The 14,846-nt window shown below is 65.1% G+C and overlaps 1 pseudogene; it reads left to right on the top strand.

The window, feature by feature from the left end:
• Positions 1-1,585: 1,585 nt before the first annotated feature.
• LOC141192226 (U2 spliceosomal RNA) lies at positions 1,586-1,691 on the top strand (annotated as a pseudogene).
• The last annotated feature ends 13,155 nt before the right edge of the window (positions 1,692-14,846 follow it).

Here is a 14,846-nt window from a genome sequence, read left to right as displayed (position 1 = left end):
TTGGCTCCGGCCTGCTCTCACTTTGGTACTGGCCTGCCCCGGCTCTGCCTCTGGCTTGCCCTCGCCTTGGCTCCGGTCTGCTCTCGCCCTGGCCGCTGCCTGCTATTGCTCTGGCCCCGGCCTGCTCTCGCTCTGCCTCTGGCTTGCTTTCGCTCTGGATCTGGCCTGCTCTCTCTCTGGCCTGCCCTCTGCTTGGCTCCGGCTTTCTCTCGCTCTGGCTCTCGCCTGCCCTAGCCTTGGCTCTGGCTTACTCTCGTTCTGATTCAGGTCTGCCATCGCCCAGGCTCCGGCCTGCTCTGGCTCTAGCTCTGGCCTGCCCTTGCCTTGGCTCTGGCCTGCTCTCGCCCTGGCTCCAGTCTGCCTACGCTCTAGCTTCGGCCTGCCCTCGCCCTGGCTCCGGCCAGCTCCTGCAATGGTTCCGGCCTGTCCTCGCCTTGGCTCCGGCCTGCTCTCGCCCTGGCTCCGGCCTGCCCTCGCCCTGGCTCCGGCCTGCCCTCTAACTGGCTCCGGCCTGCCCTCTAACTGGCTCCGGCCTGTCCTCGCCCTGGCTCCATCCTGCTCTCGCTTTGGCTCCGGCCTGCCCTCGCCCTGGCTCTGGCCTGCTCTCACTGTGGCTCCGGCCTGCCCTCCTCTTGGCTCTGGCTCCGGCCTGCTCTCGCTCTGGCCTGCCCTCGCCCTGGTTCCGGCATTGTCTCGCTCTAGTTTCGGCCTGCCGTCTCCTTGGATCCGGCCTGCCCTCCCTCGCCTTGGCTCCAGCCTTCTCGCACTCTGGCTCTGACCTGCCTTTGCCTTGGCTTCGGCCTGCTCTCGCTCTGACTCTGGCCTGCCTTTGCCTTGGCTCCTGCCTGCTCTCGTTCAGGCTCTGGCCTGCTCTCGCTCTGGCCTGCTCTTGCTCTGGCCTACCCTGGCTCTGCCTCTGGCCTGCCCTTGCCTTGGCTACGACCTGCTCTCGCTCTTGCTCCGTACTGGTCTCGCCCTGGCTCCGCAATGCCATAGCTCAGGCTCCGGCCTGCCCTCACCTTGGCTCCGTCCTGCTCTTGCCCTGGCTCCGACCTGCTCTTGCTCTGACTCTGACCTGCCCTCGCCCTGGCTCCGGCCTACTCTCTCTCTGGCTCTCACCTGCCCTCGCCCTGGCTCCGGCCTACTCTCGCTCTGGCCTCGCCTTGGCTCAGGCCTGCTCTCGCTCTCACTCTGGTCTGTCCTAGCCCTGGCCGCCTGCTCTGGCACTAGCTTTGGCCTGCTATCGCGCTGGCTCCAGCCTGCCCTCGTCCTGGCTCAGCAGCCCCCCTGCTAAGGTAGACAGCTGCTCGTTCCACCCCACCCCCCGCCTTAATTGGTTCTCCTCCCTTCCAACGGTGTTGAGGCGGGTGGGAACAGCAGGGGGTGAGGGTGCTGTGTTTAAAGAGGTAGAGTTATGCAGATCTAAAACGCGTGGATTGCAGCAGCAGCAGCAAGCCGAAAAGTGCAGGCATGTAAGGGATCTAGAGGTTGACAACATGTCTTCTTAACGGGAGTCCAGGAGCTCATCTCCACAAATGGACTTTTCAGGCTTGGGTGGCTCCGTAGTTCGAAACCAATTCTGGTTATCGCTTCTCGGCCTTTTGGCTAAGATCAAGTGTAGTATCTGTTCTTATCAGTTTAATTGCTCTGGCCTGCCCTCGTCTTGGCTCCGGCCTGCTCTCGCACTGGCTCCAGCCTGCTCTCGCTCTGGCTTCGGCATTCCCTCGCCCTGGCTCCGGCCTGCCCTTGCTCTGGCTCCGGCCAGCCCTCGCCTTGGCTCCGGCCAGCACCTGCTCTTGCTCCGGCCTGCCTTCCTTCGCCTTGGCTCCTGCCTGCTCTCGCTCTGGCTCTGGCCAGCTCTCGCTCTGGCTGTGGCCTGCCTTCGCCTTGGCTCCGGACTGCTCTCGCTCTGGCCTGCTTTCGCTCTGGCTTGAGCCTGTCTTGCTCTGGCCTGCTCTTGCTCTGGCTCTGGCCTCGCCTTGGCTCCAGCTTGCTCTCTCTCTCACTCTGGTCTGCCCTCGCCCTGGCCGCCTGCTCTGGCTCTAGCTCTGGCCTGCTCTCGCCCTGGCTCCGGCCTGCCCTCGTCCTGGCTCCGGCCTGGTCTCGCTCTGGCCTGCCCTCGCCTTGGCTCCGGCCTGCTCTCCACCTCGCTCCAGCCTGCTCTCGCTCTGGCTTAGGCCTTCCCTCGCCCTGGCTCCAGCCTGCCCTAGCTCTGGCTCCGGCCAGCCTTCGCCTTGGATCCGGCCAACACCTGCTCTGGCTCCGGCCTGCCTTCGCCATGGCTTCGGACTGCTCTCGCTCTGACCTGCTCTGGCTCTGGCCTGTCCTTGCCTTCGCCTTGGCTTCGGACTGCTCTCGCTCTGACCTGCTCTCGCTCTGCCCTGTCCTTGCCTTGGCTTCGGACTGCTCTCGCTCTGACCTGCTCTCGCTCTGGCCTGTCCTTGCCTTGGCTCCGGTCTGCTCTTGCTCTGGCCTGCTCTTGCTCTGGCCTACCCTGGCTCTGCCTCCGGCCAGCCCTCGCCTTGGCTCCGGCCAGCTCCTGCTCTGGCTCCAGCCTGCCCTCGCCTTGGCTTCGGCCTGCCCTCGTCCTGGCTCCGGCCTGTCCTCTCTCTGGCTCCAGCCTGCCCTCGCCCTGGCTCCATCCTGCTCTCGCTCTGGCTAGGGCCTGCCCTCGCCCTGGCTCCAGCCTGACCTCGCCTTCGCTCCGGCCTGCTCTCGCTCTGGCTCCGGCCTGCCCTTGCCCTGTCTCCGGCCTGCTCTCGCTCTGGCTTGCCCTCGCCCTGGCTCCGGCATTCTCTCGCTCTGGTTTCGGCCTGCCCTCCCCTCGCCTTGGATCCGGCCTGCACTCGCTCTGGCCTGCCCTTGCCCTGCTCTCTCTCTGGCTCTGGCCTGCCCTTGCCTTGGCTCCGGCCTACTCTCTCTATGACTCTGGCCTGCCCTCGCCCTGGCTCCGACCTGCCCTCGCCCTGGCTCCGGCCTGCCCTAGCCCTAGCTCCGACCTGCTCTCAGTCTGGCTCCGGCCTGCCCTCGCCTTGGCTCCGGCATGCTCTCGCTATGGCTCCGGCCTGCTCACGCTCTGGCTCCGGCCTACCCTCGCCCTGTGTGCGGCCTGCTCTCGCTCTGGCCTGCCCTCGCCCTGGCTCCGGCCTGCTCTCTCTCTGGCTCTGGCCTGCCCTTGCCTTGGCTCCGGCCTGCTCTCTCTATGACTCTGGCCTGTCCTATTCCTGGCTCCGGCCTGCTCTTGCTCTAGCTCTAGTGTACCCTCACCTTGGCTCCGGCCTGCTCTCACCTTGGCTCCGGCCTGCCCTCGCCCTGGCTCGGACCTGACCTTGGCTCTGGCTCTGGCCAGCCCTTGCCCTGGCTCCGGCCTGCTATCGCCCTGGCTCCGACTTACTCTCGCTCTGGCACCGGCCTGCCCTCGCCCTGGATCCGGCCTGCTCTCTCTCTCTGGCTCTGGCCTGCCTTTGCTCCGGCCTGCTCTATGACTCTAGCCTGCCCTTGCCCTGGCTCCTGCCTGCCCTCGCCCTGGCTTCGGCCTGCTCTCTCTCTCTGGCCTGCCTTTGCCTTGGCTCCGGCCTGTTCTCTCTATGACTCTGGCCTGCCCTCGTCCTGGCTCCGGCCTGATCTCAATCTGGCTCTGGTGTACCCGCCTTGGCTCCGGCCTGCTCTCACCTTGGCTCCGGCCTGCTCTCGTTCTAGCTCCGGCCTGCCCTCGCCCTGGCTTCGGCCAGCCCTTGCCCTGGCTCCGGACAGCCCTTGCCCTGGCTCCGGCCTGCTCTCGATTTGCCTCTGGCCTGCCTCGCCTTGGCTCCGGGCTAATCTCGCCTTGGCTCCGGCCTGCTCTCGCTCTACATCCGGACAGCCCTCGCCCTGGCTCCGGACTGCCCTTGCCTTGGCTCCGGACTGCTCTCGCCCTGGCTCCTGCCTGCTCTTGCTCTGGCCTGCCCTCACCCTGGCTCCGGCCTGCTCTCTATCTGGCTATGGCCTGCTCTCGCACTGGCCTCGAACTGTCTCCGGCCTGCTCTCACCCTGGTTCCGGCCTGCCCTTGCCTTGGCTCCGGACTGCTCTCGCTCTGGCACTGGGCTGATCTCGCTTTGGCACTGGCCTGCTCTCGTTTTGGCTCTGGCCTGTCCTCACCTTGGCTCCGGCCTGCTCTCGCTCTGGCTCTGGCCTGCTCTCGCTCTGGCCTGCCCTGGCTCTGCTCAAGCCTGCCCTCGTCTTGGCTCCGGCCTGCTCTCGCCTTGGCACCGGTCTGCCCTCGCCCAGGCTCTGGCCTTCTCTCGCTCTGGCTCGCGCCTATCCTAGCCTTGGCTCTAGACTACTCTCGCTCTGGCTCGGGCCTGCTCTGGCTGTGGCTCTGGCATGCTCTCGCTCTGACCTGCCCTCTCGCTCGGACCATGGTCTGACCTTGCCTTGGCTCCGGCCTCCTCTCGCTCTGACTCTGGCCTGCCCTCGCCCTGGCTCCGGCCTGCTCTGGCTCTGTCCTGACCTCGCCTTGGCTCCAGCCTGCTCTCGCCCAGGCTCCGGCCTGCCCTCGTCCTGGCTCCAGCCTGCTCTCGCCTGCCCTCGCTTTGGCTCCGGCTTGCTCTCGCCTTGGCTCCGGCCTGCTCTCGCACTGGCTCCGACCTGCTCTCGCTCTGCCTCTGTCCTGCCCTCGCCCTGGCTCCAGCCTACTCTAGCTCTGATTCTGGCCTGCCCTTGCCTTGGCTCCGGACTGCTCACTCTGGCACTGGCCTGCTCTCGATCTGGCTCTGGCCTGCCCTCGCCTTGGCTCTGACCTGCTCTTGCTCTGGCTCTAGCCTGCCCTCGCCTTGGCTCCGGCCTGCCCTGGCTCTGGCCTGCCCTCGCCTTGGCTCCAGCCAGCTCTCACCTTGGCTCCGGCCTGCTCTCGCTCTAGTTCCTGACTGCCCTTGCCCTGGCTCCGGCCTGCCATCGCTCTGGCTCCGGCCTGCTCTCGCTTTGATTCTGGCCCGCCCTCGCCCTGGCTCCGGCCTGCTCTCTCTCTGGCGCTGGCCAGCCCTCGCCCTGGCTCCGGCATACTCTCATTCTGGCTGTGGCCTGCTCTCGCTCTGGCTTGCTCTCGCCCTGCCCTCACCCTGGCTCCGGCCTGGTCTTGCTCTGGCCTGCCCTCGTCTTGACTCCGGCCTGCTCTCGCTCGTTATGGCTAGCCTTCGCCTTGGCTCCGGCATGCTCTCGCTCTGGCGTAGGCCTGCTGTCGCTCTGGCTCTGTCTGGCCTGCCCTTGCCTTGGCTCCGGACTGCTCATGCTCTGGCCTGCTCTTACCCTGGCTCCGGCCTGCTTTCGCTCTGGCTCTGGCCTGCCCTTGCCTTGGCTCTGGCCTTCTATCGCTCTGGCCTGCCCTTGCCTTGGCTCTGGCCTACTCTCGCCTTGGCTCCGGCCTTCTCTCGCTCTGGCTCTGGCCTTCTCTCGCTCTGGCCTCGCCCTGACTCCGGCCGGCCCTTGCTCTGGCTCCGGCCTGCCCTCGCATTGGCTCTGGCCTGCCCTCGCCCTGGCTCCGACCCGTTCTCGCTCTGGCTCTGGCCTACTCTCGCTTTGGCCTGCCTTTGCTCTAGCTCCGGCCTGCTCTCGCCCTGGCTCCGACCTGCCCTCGCTCTGGCCTGCCCTCGCTCTGGCTCCGGCCTTCTCTCTCTCTGGCTCTCGCCTGCCGATGCCTTGGCTCTGGCTTGCTATTCCTCTGGCTCTGGCCTGCCCTCGTCTTGACTCTGACCTGATCTAGCTCTTGTTCTGGCCTGCTTTCGCAGTGGCTCCGGCCTGCTCTTGCTCTGGCCTGCCTTCGCTCTGGCCTCCCCTCGCCTTGGCTCCGGCCTGCTCTCGCTCTGGCCTGCCCTCGCTTTGGCTCTGACCTGCTCTTGCTCTGGCTCTAGCCTGCCCTCGACTTGGCTCCGGCCTGCTCTCGCTCTAGTTCCTGACTGCCCTCGCCCTGGCTCCGGCCTGCCATCACTCTGGCTCCGGCCTGCCCTCGCCTTAGCTCCGGCCTGCTCTCGCCCTGGCTCCGGCCTGCTCTCGCTTTGGCTCTGGCCCGCCCTCGACCTGGCTCCGGCCTGCTCTCTCTCTGGCCCGCCCTCACCCTGGCTCCGGCATACTCTCACTCTGGCCTCGCCCTGTATCGGGCCTGCTCTAGCCCTTGTTCCAGCCTGCCCTTGCCTTGGCTCCAGCCTTCTCTCGCTCTGGCTCTGGAGTGCCCTTGCCTTGGCTCTGGCTTACTCTCGCTCTGGCTCTTGCTTGCCCTCGCCCTGGCTCCGGCCTGCTCTCGCTTTGGTTCTGGCCTGCTCTCGCTCTGGCGTGCCCTCGCCTTGGCTCCGGCCTGCTCTTGCTCTGACTCTGGCCTGCCCTCGCCATGACTCCGGCCTGCTCTGGATCTGGCTCTGGCCAGCCCTCGCCTTGGCTCCGGCCTGCTCTTGCCCTGGCTCAGGCCTGCTCTCGGTCTGGCTCAGGCCTGCTCTCGGTCTGGCTCTAGCCTGCCCTCGGTCTGGCTCTAGCCTGCCCTCGGTCTGGCTCCGGCCAGCCCTCGCCTTGGCTCCGGCCTGCTCTCGCCCTGGCTCCGGCCAGCTCTTGCTCTGACTCTGGTTAGCCCTCGCCCTGGCTCGGCCTGCTCTTGCTCTGGCCTGCTCTTGCTCTGTCCTGCCCTCGTCTTGACTCCGGCCTGTTCTCGCCCTTGTTCCGGCCAGCCTTTGCCCTGGCTCCGGCCTGCTCTCGCTCTGGCTCCGACCTACTCTCGCTCTGGCTCCGACCTACTCTCGCTCTGGCTCTGGCCTGCCCTGGCTCTGCCTCTGGCCTGCCCTCGCCTTGGCTCCGGGCTAATCTCGCCTTGGCTCCGGCCTGCTCTCGCTCTACATCCGGACTGCCCTCGCACTGGCTCCGGACTGCCCTTGCCTTGGCTCCGAACTGCTCTCACCCTGGCTCCTGCGTGCTCTCGCTCTGGCCTGCCCTCACCCTGACTCCGGCCTGCTCTCTATCTGGCTCTGGCCTGCCCTCACCCTGGCTCCGGCCTGCTCTCGCTCTGGCCTCGAACTGTCTCCGGCCTGCTCTCGACCTGGTTCCGGCCTGCCCTTGCCTTGGCTCCGGCCTTCTCTTGCGCTTGCCCTTGCCTTGGCTCTGGCCTACTTTTGCTCTGGCTCTGGCCTGCCCTCGCCCTGCTCTCGCTCTGGCGTGCTCTCGCTATGGCGTGCCCTCGCCTTAGCTCCGTCCTGCTGTCGCTGTGACTCTGGCCTGCCCTCACCCTGGCTCCGGCCTGCTCTGGATCTGGCTCTGGCCTGCCCTCTCCTTGGCTCCGGCCTGATCTCGCTCTGGACTGCCCTCGCCTTAGCTCCAGCCTGCTCTCGCCTTGGCTCTGGCTTGCTCTTGCTCTGGCTCCGGCCTGCTCTCTCCCTGGCTCCAGCCTGCCCTTGCTCTGACTCTGGCCAGCCCTCGCTTTGGCTCCGGCCTGCTCTCGCCCTGGCTCCGGCCTGCTCTTGCTCTGGCCTGTCCTCGACCTGGCTACGGCCTGCTCTTGCTCTGGTTTGCCCTCGTCTTGACTCCGGCATGCTCTCGCTCTGGCGCCTTCGCCTTGGCTTTGGCCTTCTCTCGCTCTGGCTCTGGTCTGCCATCGCCGAGGCTCCGGCCTGCCCTCGTCCTGGCTCCGGCCTGTTTTCACTCTGGCTCTGGCCTACCCTCGCCTTGGCTCCGGCCTGTTCCCGCCTTAGCTACAGCCGGCTCTCGCTCTGGCTCCGGCATGCCCTCGCCCTGACTCTAGCCTGCCCTTGCTCTGGCTCCGGCCTGCTGATGAGAAAAGCTCACAGTCTGCAGGAAGAGGTCATCCGGGTGCCTCATGTTCTGGTGAGAAAGCTCATTGGGAGAAATGGTCGAGCCATGCAGATGATGGTCAAGAAGTCTGGTGTGGTGAAAGTAAGCAGTCCACGTGATCGTCAGGACTGGATACCAGACGAAGATGGCATGGTGTCATTCTCCGCGGTAGGAACAGAAGAAAGCCTGGAATATGTGCACATGCTGTTGGAGTACCGAGTGACCTACCTGCGAGAGGTGGAACAGTTAAATCTTGCTAGACTGCGAGTGGATGGACAGCATCATCTGAGTAGCAGAAGATGGCAGCCGTCTAGAAATTGTGAGGCTAGACAGAGAAAGGGCCCCCTAAATAACTGAACAGCTACAGCTGAAGTCAGGGAACTTTCAAGATGTCCTGAGAGTAGTGGGCGTGGGTTTAGAGGTAGTGAGACCTCCAGTAACTCAGGTTTGAGCAGCCCATACAAATGACTCAATAGAGGACGGGACAGTACAGAGTCAAACCGGACCTTAGATACCAGGGCATGTGAGTCGCACTGCTGTATTGGCCGCTGGGAGCGGGGGAGACCTGACAAGGTTACAACCCGGAAATGTGACTTGACAATGACAAATGGTAGGTCCCTAAGGAATGGGCTAATGTCATTGACTAATGTTCCGGGGGCTGAGTAGCACAATTGGAAAGTACATGGTCTCGGTGTACCTCTGGCCTTCCCTCGCCCTGGATCCGGCCTGCTCTCTCTCTGGCTCTAGACTGCCCTTGCCTTAGCTCCGGCCTGCTCTCGCTCTGACTCTGGCCTGCCCTCGCCCTGGCTACTGCCTGCCCTCATCCTTGCTCTGGCCCGCTCTCACTCTGGCTCTGACCTGCCCTCGCCTTGGCTCCGGCCTGCTCTCGCCCTGGCTCCGGCCTGCTCTGGCTCTGGCCTGCTCTCGCCTGTCCTCGCCCTGGCTCCGGCCTGCCCTTGCTCTGGCTAGCCCTCGCCTTGGCTCCGGCCTGCTCTCGCCCTGGCTCTGGCCTGCTCTTGCTCCCTTTCTCGGTGTTCCCTCCCCCCACTCCAGCCAGGGACAGGGACTGTCGTGCCCATCTCAGGGGCATGCATATTGGTCGCCCTGCCCCACGGCAATGTGGTGTAATGCATGCAGGTGTCGGGGTCCTGATCCACACTCCATCCTTACCTGAGAGTGAGATATCACACCTCTGGGTGAGGTGCAATACCTCTGTAGCAACCGAGCCCTCAGGGTGCCACAGTTCCATTTATCTTCAGCCTAGGTGACGTATTGTGTAAGCTCCTAGGACAGGGTATACATTATTCTGTATGCCCTCAGGAGCAGCCTGTATTGTATATTAGATTGTAAGCTCGTAGGCAGGGCCGTGATGGTACCCTATCTACCACAAGTTTTTTAAGAGAATAATATGGCCTGCTCTTGCTCTGGCCTGCCCTCGTCTTGGCTCCGGCCTGCTCTCGCTCGTTATGGCCAGCCTTCGCCTTGGCTCCGGCATGCTCTCGCTCTGGCGAAGGCCTGCTGTCGCTCTGGCTCTATCTGGCCTGCCCTTGCCTTGGCTCTGGACTGCTCTTGGTCTGGCTCTGGCCTGCCCTCGCCCTGGCTCCGGCCTGTCTGGCCTTCTCTTGCTCTGGCCTGCCCTCGCCTTGGCTCTGGCCTTCTATCGCTCTGGCTCTGGCCTGCCCTTGCCTTGGCTCTGGCCTACACTCGACTTGGCTCCGGCCTGCTCTCGCCGTGGCTCTGGCCTGCCCTCGCCCTGACTCCGGCCTGCCCTTGCTCTGGCTCCGGCCTGCCCTCGCATTGGCTCTGGTCTGCTCTCGCCCTGGCTCCGACCCGCTCTTGCTCTGGCCTGCCCGCTCGCCCTGTTTCCGGCCTGCTCTCTCTGGCTCTGGCCTGCCCATGCCTTCTCCGGCCTGCTCTTCCTCTGGCTCTGACCTTCCCTCGTCTTGACTCTAACCTGATCTTCTCGCTCTTCTCTGGCTCAGGCCTGCTCTCGCTCTGGCCTGCCCTAGCTCTGGCTCCGGACTGCTCTCGCTCTGGCCTGCTCTCGCTCTGGACTGCCCTCGCCTTGGCTCTGGCCTGCCCTCGCCTGGCTCCGGCCTGCTCTCTCTCTGGCCTGCCCTCGCCCTGGCTCCGGCCTACTCTCGCTCTGGCCTGCTCTCGCTGTGGCTCTGGCCTCACTCACCCTGTCTCCGGCCTGCTCTCGTCCTGGCTTCAGCCTGCCCTTGCCTTGGCTCTGGCCTTCTCTCGCTCTGGCCTGCGCTCGCCCTGGCTCCGGCCTGCTCTCGCTCTGGCCTGCTCTCGCCTTGGCTCCGGCCTGCTCTCGCTCTGGCTCCGGCCTGCCCTCGCCCTGACTCCGGCCTGCCCTTGCTCTGGCTCCGGCCTGCTCTCGCCCTGGCTCCGACCTGCTCTTGCTCTGGCCTGCTCTCGCCCTGGCTCCGGCCTGCTCTCGCTCTGGCAATGGCCTGCCTTCGCCCTGGCTCCGGCCTGCTCTCTCTCTGGCTCCGGCCTGCTCTCTCTCTGACTCTGGCCTGCCCTCGCCCTGGCTCTGGCCTACTCTCGCTCTGGCCTCGCCCTGTCTCCAGCCTGCTCTCGCCCTGGTTCCGGCCTGCCCTTGCCTTGGCTCTGGCCTTCGTATCGCTCTGGCTTGCCCTTGCCTTGGCTCTGGCCTACCCTCGCCTTGGCTCCGGCCTGCTCTCGCCTTGGCTCCGGCCTGCTTTTGCTCTGACTCTGGCCTGCCCTCGCCCTGGCTCTGGCCTACTCTCGCTCTGGCCTCGTCCTGTCTCCAGCCTGCTCTCGCCCTGGTTCCGGCCTGCCCTTGCCTTGGCTCTGGCCTTCGTATCGCTCTGGCTCTGGCTTGCCCTTGCCTTGGCTCTGGCCTACCCTCGCCTTGGCTCCGGCCTGCTCTCGCCTTGGCTCCGGCCTGCTCTTGCTCTGACTCTGGCCTGCCCTCGCCCTGACTCCGGCCTGCTCTGGATCTGGCTCAGGCACACTGTCCTCAGGGCCTTGGCTCCGGACTGCTCTCGCTCTGGCCTGCCCTATCCTTGGCTCCGGGAGCCTACTCTCGCCTTGGCTCCGGCCTGCTATCGCTCTGGCTCCGGCCAGCCCTCGCCTTGGCTCCGGCCTGCTCTCGCCTTGGCTCTGGCCTGCTCTCTCCCTGGCTCCGGCCTGCCCTTGCTCTTACTCCGGCCTGCTCTCGCCCTGACTCCGGCCAGCTGTTGCTCTGGCCTGCCCTCGCCCTGGCTCTGGCCTGCCCTTGACTCCAGCCTGCTCTCGCTCTTCTTCTGGCCTGGACTTCGCCTTGGCTCCGGCCTGCTCTCGCTCTGGCCTGCCCTCCTTGGCTCTGGCCTGCTCTCGCTCTGGCCTGCCCTCGCCCTGTCTCCGGCCTGCTCTCTCTCTGGCCTGCCCTCCTTGGCTCTGGCCTGCTCTCGCTCTGGCCTGCCCTCGCCCTGTCTCCGGCCTGCTCTCTCTCTGGCCTGCCCTCGCCATGGCTCTGGCCTGCTCTTGCTCTGGCCTCACCCTGTCTCCGGCCTGCTCTCGTCCTGGTTCCGAGCTGCCCTTGCCTTGGCTCCGGCCTTTTCTCGCCAGATCTGGCCTGTCCTTGCCTTGGCTCTGGCCTACTCTCGCTCTGGCCTGCCCTCGCCCTGGCTCCGGCCTGCTCTCGCTCTGGCTTCCCTCGCCTTGGATCCGGCCTGCTCTTGCTCTGTCTGGCCCCCTCGCCCTGGCTCCATCCGGCCTGCTCTGCTGGATCTGGCTCTGACCTGCCCTCGCCTTGGCTCCGGCCTGCTCTTGCCCTGGCTCCGGCCAGTCCTCAGCCTGGCTCCGGCCTGCCCTTGCTCTGGCTCCGGCCTGCCCTTACTCTGGCTCCGGCTAGCCCTCGCCTTGGCTCCGGCCTGCTCTTGCTCTGGCCTGCCCTCGCCCTGATTCCGGCCTGCTCTTGCTCTGGCCTGCCCGAGGGTCTTAACTCCAGCCTGCTCTCGCTCTTGTTATGGCCTGCCTTCGCCTTGGCTCCGGCCTGCTCCCGCTCTGGCGTAGGCCTGCTGTCGCTCTGGCGTAGGCCTGCTGTCGCTCTGGCTCTGTCTGGCCTGCCCTTGCCTTGGCTCCGGACTTCTCTTGCTCTGGCTCCGGCCTGCCCTCGCCCTGTCTCCAGCCTGCTCTCGCCCTGGTTCCGGCCTGCCCTTGCCTTGGCTCTGGCCTTCGTATCGCTCTGGCTCTAGCTTGCCCTCTCTGGCCTACCCTCGCCTTGGCTCCGGCCTGCTCTCGCCTTGGCTCCGGCCTGCTTTTGCTCTGACTCTGGCCTGCCCTCGCCCTGGCTCTGGCCTACTCTCGCTCTGGCCTCGCCCTGTCTCCAGCCTGCTCTCGCCCTGGTTCCGGCCTGCCCTTGCCTTGGCTCTGGCCTTCGTATCGCTCTGGCTCTGGCTTGCCCTTGCCTTGGCTCTGGCCTACCCTCGCCTTGGCTCCGGCCTGCTCTCGCCTTGGCTCCGGCCTGCTCTTGCTCTGACTCTGGCCTGCCCTCGCCCTGACTCCGGCCTGCTCTGGATCTGGCTCAGGCACACTGTCCTCAGGGCCTTGGCTCCGGACTGCTCTCGCTCTGGCCTGCCCTATCCTTGGCTCCGGGAGCCTACTCTCGCCTTGGCTCCGGCCTGCTCTCGCTCTGGCTCCGGCCAGCCCTCGCCTTGGCTCCGGCCTGCTCTCGCCTTGGCTTTGGCCTGCTCTCTCCCTGGCTCCGGCCTGCCCTTGCTCTGACTCCGGCCTGCTCTCGCCCTGACTCCGGCCAGCTGTTGCTCTGGCCTGCCCTCGCCCTGGCTCTGGCCTGCCCTTGAATCCAGCCTGCTCTCGCTCTTCTTCTGGCCTGCCTTCGCCTTGGCTCCGGCCTGCTCTCGCTCTGGCCTGCCCTCCTTGGCTCTGGCCTGCTCTCGCTCTGGTCTGCCCTCGCCCTGTCTCCGGCCTGCTCTCTCTCTGGCCTGCCCTCCTTGGCTCTGGCCTGCTCTCGCTCTGGCCTGCCCTCACCCTGTCTCCGGCCTGCTCTCTCTCTGGCCTGCCCTCGCCATGGCTCTGGCCTGCTCTTGCTCTGGCCTCACCCTGTCTCCGGCCTGCTCTCGTCCTGGTTCCGAGCTGCCCTTGCCTTGGCTCCGGCCTTTTCTCGCCAGATCTGGCCTGTCCTTGCCTTGGCTCTGGCCTACTCTCGCTCTGGCCTGCCCTCGCCCTGGCTCCGGCCTGCTCTCGCTCTGGCCTCCTCTCGCTCTGGCTTCCCTCGCCTTGGATCCGGCCTGCTCTTGCTCTGTCTGGCCAGCCCTCGCCCTGCCTCCATCCGGCCTGCTCTGCTGGATCTGGCTCTGACCTGCCCTCGCCTTGGCTCCGGCCTGCTCTTGCCCTGGCTCCGGCCAGTCCTCAGCCTGGCTCCGGCCTGCCCTTGCTCTGGCTCCGGCCTGCCCTTACTCTGGCTCCGGCTAGCCCTCGCCTTGGCTCCGGCCTGCTCTTGCTCTGGCCTGCCCTCGCCCTGATTCCGGCCTGCTCTTGCTCTGGCATGCTCTTGCTCTGGCCTGCCCGAGGGTCTTAACTCCAGCCTGCTCTCGCTCTTGTTATGGCCTGCCTTCGCCTTGGCTCCGGCCTGCTCCCGCTCTGGCGTAGGCCTGCTGTCGCTCTGGCGTAGGCGTGCTGTCGCTCTGGCTCTGTCTGGCCTGCCCTTGCCTTGGCTCCGGACTTCTCTTGCTCTGGCTCCGGCCTGCCCTCGCCCTGGCTCTGGCCTGCCCTCGCCCTGGCTCCGGCCTGCGCTTGTTCTGGCTCTGGTCAGCTCTTGCTCTGGCCTGCTCTTGCTCTGGCCTCGCCCTGTCTCCGGCCTGCTCTCGCCCTGGCTCTGGCCTGCCCTCGCACTCCGGCCTGCTCTCTCTCTGGCTCTGGCCTGCCCTCGCCCCTGGCTCTGGCCTCGCCCTGTCTCCGGCCTGCCCTCCTCCTGGTTCCGGCCTTCTCTCGCTCTGGCCTGCCCTTGCCTTGGCTCTGGCCTACTCTCGCTCTGGCCTGCCCTCGCCTTGGCTCCGGCCTGCTCTCGCCACTCTGGCCTGCCCTCGCCCTGGTTCCGTCCTGCTCTGGATCTGGCACCGGCCAGCCCTTGCTCTGGCTCCGGCCTGCTCTCGCCCTGGCTATCCGGCCTGCTCTTGCTCTTTTCAGTCTGCTGCTTGACAGCAAGCAGCAGCAGGTAAGGTAACTCCTGCTAAGGGCGGCCGGCCACCGCGACAAATCAGTAAAGCGGTGTTTAAATTTGGCGCCAATACTGCTGATTGGTCATCTGGCCTACCCTCGCCCTGGCTCCGGCTGCTCTCGCCCTGGCTCTGGCTGCTCTTACAGTTAGAACCTTGCTGTTAGGTCTTTTTTCCTTTGCTGGTCACATGACCTTGTTGGCCTATTTAATCCTGCTCCGCCCTTCTGGCTTTGCTGGACTTCATTGTATATCTACTTTCTAGCTAGCCTGTGCTCAGTATCTAACTCTGTTAGTTTGCTTGGTCTACGGACCTCTATGTTCTTTCTATCTATTTTGTTTGTTCGTCTGTCTGCTACTATTTCTGTTAGGAGGTGTCCCATATTCCTCCCAGTCCTTAGTACTTGTAGGGATTCCCTCCCCACATCTATAGGTCTCCGTACAGACTAGATTAGGACTTTAGCAGGTCTGATCGCAGGATCAGGTTCCCTGTTACATCGTAGGGATTCAGCTGAGTCCTATAGTAGGGACAGATCTCCTCTCTTTCCTTAGCTTTGGTAGCAGAACATAACAGTAAGTCCAGCCAGCAAATTCTCTAAGGAAAGATTTTTCTGTTCCATCATGATGTCGGTTCAGGATTTGGCTCATCGCCTGCAGGGACTCTCTCTGGAGGTGGCCGAGCTCCGTCAGCACGTGAGTAACTGTCCTGGAGCACATTTCTTGGAGCCTAAGGTATGTTTGCCGGATTTATTTTTTGGTGAACACCGAGAATTTTTTTCATTTAAAAATGCTTGCTTATTGTATTTTCGTTTGAGACCTAAGTCCTCTGGGGATGAATCCCAGCGCGTA

Source organism: Phyllobates terribilis, unplaced genomic scaffold (genome assembly GCF_046119375.1).
Source record: "Phyllobates terribilis strain yellow unplaced genomic scaffold, ASM4611937v1 Scaffold_55__1_contigs__length_8800988, whole genome shotgun sequence".
Lineage (NCBI taxonomy): Eukaryota > Metazoa > Chordata > Amphibia > Anura > Dendrobatidae > Phyllobates > Phyllobates terribilis.
The sequence above is the reverse complement of the archived record's forward strand: the minus strand, read 5'-3'. Positions and strand labels throughout refer to the sequence as shown.